An 8,065-nucleotide genomic window follows, 5' to 3' on the forward strand; every position below is an offset into this window, starting at 1 on the left:
TGAATGGTTAAAACGATTTCAACAAGAGTACATTTCCTTTCACCAATAAAAGTATTGTTTAGTTTTCTGCAACAATTTATTTCTTCGATTTCAAAAAATATTTGAAGCATATCCTCATTGGTGTTTTTCAATAATCCAGTATTTTGTATTGCTGTTGATTTAGCAACACTCATATCAGATGCTGTATCTTATGTGTCAAATTTACATTAAACAATTTACATTTGCTTTTTTAATCCGTACGTAAAATATGAATGTATTGCCTAAATACATGTATTAAAGAAACATGCTTGAGCATAACGCATGGAAATTTTAAAAGCCTACTTAAAACAGGAGCATATTTTGTTCAGAACAATGTTGTTTTAAACTAATGTGTGTTTAGTAACTTAACTTTCGAATTTTCAACATTTTGAGAGTCAGTCATGCGATCATGGATACAACATTATTTTTTCATTAAGGAATTTCATAATGTTTGTATTCTTCTTTAATTGTAAGTGTATGTTTTGGTAAAAGTATGCCAAAGGACCCCATTTGAAATAAGCCTTCGGGCATTCATGGGCAATCCAGTTATTGACACCACAATAAACAATACATTTGTTAACATATACTTATTTTATAATAGTAAACAAGATATAATTTTAGTTCTACGATTGACTTCAACTCCTTTAAACATAATTTTTTTTCATAATTATAGGTTCACCAATGATTTTTCTACTGTGACATCTACCCATTATAGATTTCAGATTATTCAGTAATCATCATCATCCTCAGTAATAACGATTTCAATAAAATTACGAAGTAACAAATAATGAGACCATGATCTGACCTATTTTTTAAAAATGTACACAGCTGCATAATGTCGCGAGAAAGTTTCGTTGCAGAATTCGACAAAATAACTTGTTTGTATAATTTAAACAAGAAATATGTTTGAAGGAGATGATTATTAGGATAATCGAAACATCTTCACGCGTGTTTGTACTGTCTAAATGAATCAAAATTATTTCGATTACCATTGTCTTGTGACGAAACCTGTTCCTTTTTTACACATTCGGTAGGGCCTGTTTCCTCACACAGGACTTCAATGGCTTCTGAAAATGTATTTTTATAGTTGTAATTCTAAGAAAGTTACAAAACGGTTTTGAAAGAGGCAAATGCCTAAACTATTATAACTAACGTAACGTGGTAGTGATATTCGGAAATCGAATGAAAAATCTTTTTTATTATTCACTAGAAGCATTTTGATGTTCTCTATACATTCTTATTCTCTCTCTTGTATATAATATTTTAGCCTAAATTTATTTCGGAAACATTACAGGAAATTTGGAGTTATTGTGTATTAAACTTTATGAAAGATAAAGTCTCTTATTCAATAGTTTGTTGGAAAATCAAGTAATGTCAAAAAACATATAATTTTACATTTAGCGCTACCTTCTCGTCTAACATGCTCCTGAAAAAAGTGTTAAAAGTAAAGTAACTAGTGATTTATCGAAGTGTACGTTTAAATAAAAAATACATTAAGATAATTATAGAGAGTGCTTAATTTAGTTTTTAATCATCCAATATTTTGTCCATATGAAAACATAATTAGCTTAATAAATGTAAGTGTAGTTTTAAACAAGAAAGTGTCCAAACAAAGAGGCTTTATAGAAAATTTACAATTGTAAAACGGTATTATGGATCAATGTTTATTTGTGTTGATTATTATACTTGTGCGTAATATAGGATCTGCGTGTGAATTGTTTGTGGTGTTATAAGGTTTCATCTTTGCGAGAAAAAGAGACAACATTATTACTTGTATATATGAATTAATTTTAAGTACAATAAGCTAATACCAGATGAGCGTTTCTTAAAGCATTTTGTTTGTCCTGCAGAACAAAATGTTAAAATTATTGGCTTCTGATTATATCATTCCATTATCAATCAACAGATCGTAAAATGTAAACGAAAAATTAGTGAGTGATCAACAAATGATATTGTACTAAAATGTTTTAGATAGCAAATAAATCTGCCTAAACAAAAAGCAAAATATCCCACTCTTTTTTTCAGTAAATTCAAACGCTTTCTTTACAGATTTTTCTTTTGATATCATGAGTTATTTATTTATTTTTTATGTGAAGTAAATAATAATATTGAAAGGAATTATGGCAAATTTGGAAATGTTTTGTCTTTTACTTAATAACTCACATTAAACCCTTGGATTGGCATGCCACTGAAAGTATGTTTCAAACAACTACATTCTGTTCGTTTGGCAACAAATATGTTAAGTCCGAATATCTACAGTTTCAAATTTTCAAATTATTCAGGTGCTTGTAAATGGTTAAATTGTCGCCAAAAAGGTTCTTATCAGAATTTGACAAAATTGCTTGTTTGTATAATAAAAAACAAAAAGAAATATGCTTGAAGTAGAATATATGAGAATAAAAAAAAACATATTTTCAGCACGCATGTTTGTATTGTCTAAAGGAATCAAAATTATTTCACTTACTATTTTCTTGTACAGAATCCGGTTCTCTGTCATCACATTCTGTAGAGCCAGTTTCCTCGCATGCAACAGGAATAGTTTCTGAAAAGTATATTTGTGTTTATATTAAGAAAGCTACGAAAGGTTTTCAGAAGAAGACAATGGCATAAACCATTTTAATTGACGAAACTTAATATTGATATTCGAAAATCAAATGGGACGGCAAATAATGAGCATTCATTGAATTAAATTTTGGACGTTCTTCTTTACAGATTCTATTTTCCCCAGTTTTATATATAACATTGGATTATATTCACATTGATAACTTTTACCAGAACTGTGGATTAATTTTGTACTAAACGTTATGATTGAGTAAATCTCTTATTCAATAATTTGTAAGAAAATCATGTCAAAAGGTATAAATGCAACATGTTTGAATTCTCGCCAAAAATTTTCGTTGTAGAATTGACATCATTGCTTATTTGTTTAATGGAATCAAAAAATGATTTAAGCAGATAATTGTAGTAAAAATTGTAACATGTATTTTTTCAGGAATTGTTCTTGTATTGTCTAAATGAATCAACATTTGTTCACTTACTATTTTCTTGTAAAGAATCTGGTTCTTTATCATTACATTTTGTAGGACTTGTTTTCTTTTGTGCAACTTTATTGGTGTCTGAAATGCATAATATTTTTTATACTAAGAAAGATACTAAACGTTTTAAAAAGAGGCAATGGACTAAACTTTTAATATTGACGTAACTTAGTATTGATATTCGAAAACTGAATTGTGTGATGAATAATAAGTACAACTGCATGATACTACATGATATTTGTTCGGCAATGAATATGTTCATTTCGAATATACAACGTTTTAATCATTCAAAAACAAACTTATGGTGTTTCTAAAAGTATGAATTGTCGCCAGAAGGTTTCGTTTTAGGATTTGACAAAATTCAATCAAAAATAGGTTTGAAATAGATAATTATAGTAAAAATCCTATTTTTTTCAGGGATTGTTTTATTTTTGTATTGTCTAAATGAATCAAAATTATTTCACTTACTATTTTCTTGTAAAGAATCTGGTTTCTTTTCATTACACTCTGTAGGACCTATTTTCTTTTGTGCAACCATATTGGTTTCTGAAAATGTATAATAGTTTTTATACTTAGAAAGATACAAAACGTTTAAAAAAATATAATGACCTAAACTTTTAAAATGGACGTAACTTAGTATTGATATTCGAAAATTGAATTGTGTGACTAATAATTAGCACAATTACATGATACTCCATGATAATTGTTCGGCAATGCATATGTTCATTTCGAATATACACAGTTTTAATCATACAAAATCTTATGGTGTTTCTAAAAGTATTAATTTTCGCCAGAAGGTTTCGTTACAGAATTTGACAAAGTTCAATCAAAAATATGTTTGAAGTAGATAATTATAGTAAAAGTAATAACAATTTTTTTCAAGGATATTTTGTTATTGTACTGTCTTAATGAAATAAAGATATTTCACTTACTATTTTCTTGTATAGAATCCGGTTCATTTTCATTACATTTTGTAGGACATGCTTTTTTTTGTGCAACATTATTGGTTTCTTAAAATGTATAATAGTTTTTATACTAAGAAAATTACGAAAGGTACAAAAATGTGGCAATGGTCTAAACTTTTAAAATGGACGTAATTTAGTATTGATATTCGAATATTGAATTGTGAGGCTAATAATTAGTACAACTACATGGTACCACATTGTATTTGTTCGGCAATGAAAATGTTCATTTGGAATAAACACAGATTTAATCATTCAAAATGTTATGAGGTTTCTTAAAGTTTTAATTGTCACCCGAAGGTTTCGTTGCAAAATTTGACATCATTGCTAATTTGTTTTATTGAATCAAGATATATTTAAGCAGATAATTGTAGTAAAAATCGTAACATGTGTTTTTCTCAGGAATTGTTTTTGTATTGTCTAAATAAATCAAAATTATTTCACTTACTATTTTCTTGTAAAGAATCCGGTTCTTTTTCATTACATTTTGTAGGACCTGTTTTCTTTTGTGCAACCTTATTGGTTTCTGAAAATGTATAATAGTTTTTATACTTAGAAATATACTAAGTGTTTTAAAAAATGCAAGGGTCTAAACTTTTAAAATGGACGTAATTTAGTATTGATGTTCTAATATTGAATTGTGAGGCTAATAATTAGCACAATTACATGATACTTCATGATATTTGTTCGACAATGAATATATTCATTTCGAATATACACAGTTTTAATCATTCAAAATCTTATGGTGTTTCTAAAAGATTTAATTGTCGCCAAAAGGTTTCGTTACAAAATTTGACAAAATTCAATCAAAAATATTTTTAAAGTAAATAATTATAATAACAAGAAATGTCGGAGGACTATTCGAAAAGTTGTCAAAAGTGTAATTCATTGAATATAATAATGCTTACCTATATGAATACATAAAATTGTCCGGAAAGGTACAAAGGCTTGTTATTAAGATGTTTTATTGAGTTAATCACTGCTTTATTATTATCAATGCATAGAATTGTTCCAAAAAAGGCACAAACCCTTCAGTAGATATGGAGATATTTGCTTACATGCAAAAACTTAACCAAGAATTTATAAGTCGAAAAAGGGGCATAATTATACAAAAAAGCAAAAATTAGAACAATGGGACTTGTGCCAATCATGTTAGATAATCACAGAGAACAAGTGTGTGAAGTTTCAAGCCATTCCCTTCAGTAGTTATGAGGATACCAGCTTGCACGTAAAAACTTAACCAAGAATTTCTAAGTAGAAAAAGGGGCATAATTATGCAAAAAGCAATTAGAGTTATGGGACTTATTCCAATCATGTTAGATAATCACAGAAAACAAGTGTGTGAAGTTTCAATCCATTCCCTTCAGTAGTTATGGAGATACCAGCTTACACAAAAAAACTTAACCAAGAACTTCTTAGTCGAAAAAGGGGCATTATTATGCAAAAAAGAAAATCAGAGTTATTAGACTTGTGCCAATCATGTTAGATAATCACAGAGAACAAGTGTGTGGGTTTCAATTCATTCCCTTAAGTAGTTATGGAGATACCAGCTTGCACGCAAAAACTAAACCAATAATTTCTAAGTCGAAAAAGGGGCATAATTATGCAAAAAAAAACAAAATCAGAGTTATGAGACTTGTACAAAATATGTTAGATAATCACAGAGAACAAATGTCTGAAGTTTCAATTAATTCCCTTCAGTAGTTATGGAGATACCAGCTTGCATGCAAAAACTTAACCAAGAATTTCTAAGTCGAAAAAGGGGCATAATTATGCAAAAAAAAAACAAAATCAGAGTTATGGGACTTGTGCAAATCATGTTAGATAATCACAGACAACAAATGTGTGAAGTTTCAATCAATTCCCTTCAGTAGTTATGGAGATACCAGCTTGCACGCAAAAACTTAACCAAGAACTTCTTAGTCGAAAAGGGGGCATAATTATACAAAAAAGCAAATCAGAGTTATGGGACTTGTGCCAATCATGTGAGATAATTACAGAGAACAAGTGTGTGAAGTTTCAATCCATTCCCTTCAGTAGTTATTGAGATACCAGCTTGCACACAAAAACTTAACCACGGGGACGCCGACGCCGACAAATGGGTGACTGCATTAGCTCGATTATTCTGCGAATAGTCGAGCCAAAAATCACAACATTAATTTTTTTTTCAGGGATTGTTTTGTTTTCTGTATTGTCTAAATGAACTAAAATTTCACTTACTACTTTCTTGTAAAGAATCCGGTTCTTTTTCATTACACTTTAAAGGACGACCTGTTTTCTTTTGTGCAAACTTATTGGTTTCTGAAACTATATAATAGATTTTTATACTAAGAAAGATACTTAACGTTTTAAAATGTGGCATTTGCCTTAACTTTTAAAATGGACGTAACTTAGTATTGATATTCGAAAATTGAATTGTGTGGCTAATAATTAGTACAACTATATGATATGACATGAAATTTTTTCGGCAATGAATATATTCATTTCGAATATACACAGTTTTAACCATTCAAAATCTTATGGTGTTTCTAAAAGTTTTAATTGTCGTCAGAAGTTTTTGTTGCAAAATTTGACATCATTGCTTATTTGTTTAAAAGAATCAAAATTATGTTTTAAGAAGATAATTGTAGTAAAAATCATAACATGTTTCTTTTCCAGGAATTGTTTTTGTATTGTCTAAATGAATGAAAATTATTTCACTCACTATTTTCCTGTAAAGAATCCGGTTCTTTTTCATTACATTTTGAAGGACCTGTATTCTTTTGTGCAACCTTATTGGTTTCTGAAAATGTAAATTTTTTTATACTAAGAAAGATACTTAACGTTTTAAAATGAGACAAAGACCTAAACTTGTAAAATGGACGTCACTTAGTATTGATATTCGAAAATAAATTTTGTGTGACTAATTATAAGCACGACTACTTGATACTACAATGATATTTGTTTGGCAATGACTTTATTCATTTCGAACGTATAAAGTTTTAATCATTCAAAAACTTATGGTGTTTCTAAAAGTATTAAATGTCGCCAGAAGGTTTCGTTGCAGGATTTGATTAAAGTCAATCAAAATATTTTTGAAGTAGATAATTCGAGTACATGTATATAGTAAAAATCATAAAATAGAAAGCAAAAAGAGATTGATTTGTTTTTGTATTGTCTAAATGAATCAAAATTATCTCACTTACTATTTTCTTGTAAAGAATTATGTTCTTTTTCATAACGTTCTATAGGAGCTGTTTTCTTTTGTGCAACCTTATTGGTTTCTGAAAATGTATAATAGTTTTTATACTGAGAAGGATTAAAATGAGACAACGGCATAAACTTTTAAAATGGGCGTCACTTAGTATTGATACTCGAAATTGAAATTTTTGACTAATAATTAGCACAACTACATGATACTATAATGATCTTTGATTCTTTGTTCGGTAATGAATATGTTCATTTCGAATATACACAGTTTTAATCATTCAAAAACTTATGGTGTTTCTTGATCAGAAGGTTTCGTTGCAAAATTTGACATCATTGCTTATTTGTTTAATTGAATCAAAATATGTTTAAATCAAATAATTGTAGTAAAAATCATAACATGTGTTTTTTTCAGGAATTGTTATTGTATTGTCTTAATGAAACACAATTATTTCACTTACTATTTCCTTGTAAAGAATCCGGTTCTTTTTCAATACATTTTGTAGGACCTGTTTTCTTTTGTGCAACTTTATTGGTTTCTAAAAATGTATAATATTATAGTTTTTATACTTAGAAATATACTAAGCGTATTAAAAAGGCAATGTTCGGCAATGAATATGTTTATTTCGAATGTACACAGTTTTTATCATTCAAAATCTTATGGTGTTTCTAAAAGTATTAATTGTCGCCAGAAGATTTTGTTGCAGGATTTGATAAAATTTAATCAAAATATGTTTGAAGTGGATAATATATAGTAAAAATCATAACATATTTTTCATGGATTGTTTTGTTTTTGCATTGTCTAAATAAATAAAAATTATTTCACTTACTATTTTCTTGTAAAGAATTCTGTTCTTTTTCATT

General features: G+C 28.3%; 2 long non-coding RNA genes across 2 annotated transcripts; both read right to left on the bottom strand.

Moving 5' to 3' along the window:
- Positions 1–2,481: 2,481 nt before the first annotated feature.
- Positions 2,482–4,063, bottom strand: LOC132754350 (uncharacterized). The gene is made up of 4 exons (XR_009629072.1): positions 3,986–4,063; positions 3,522–3,599; positions 3,057–3,134; positions 2,482–2,560 (listed from the first exon to the last, which is right to left on the bottom strand). It is a non-coding gene; the product is annotated as an uncharacterized LOC132754350 (long non-coding RNA).
- A 2,656-nt stretch (positions 4,064–6,719) lies between these two features.
- On the bottom strand, positions 6,720–7,740 carry LOC132754351 (uncharacterized). Its single transcript, XR_009629073.1, has 3 exons — positions 7,663–7,740; positions 7,201–7,278; positions 6,720–6,797 (listed from the first exon to the last, which is right to left on the bottom strand). It is a non-coding gene; the product is annotated as an uncharacterized LOC132754351 (long non-coding RNA).
- Positions 7,741–8,065: the final 325 nt, after the last annotated feature.

Source organism: Ruditapes philippinarum, unplaced genomic scaffold, assembly GCF_026571515.1.
Source record: "Ruditapes philippinarum isolate M1 unplaced genomic scaffold, ASM2657151v2 ctg496_1_1_1_1, whole genome shotgun sequence".
Lineage (NCBI taxonomy): Eukaryota > Metazoa > Mollusca > Bivalvia > Venerida > Veneridae > Ruditapes > Ruditapes philippinarum.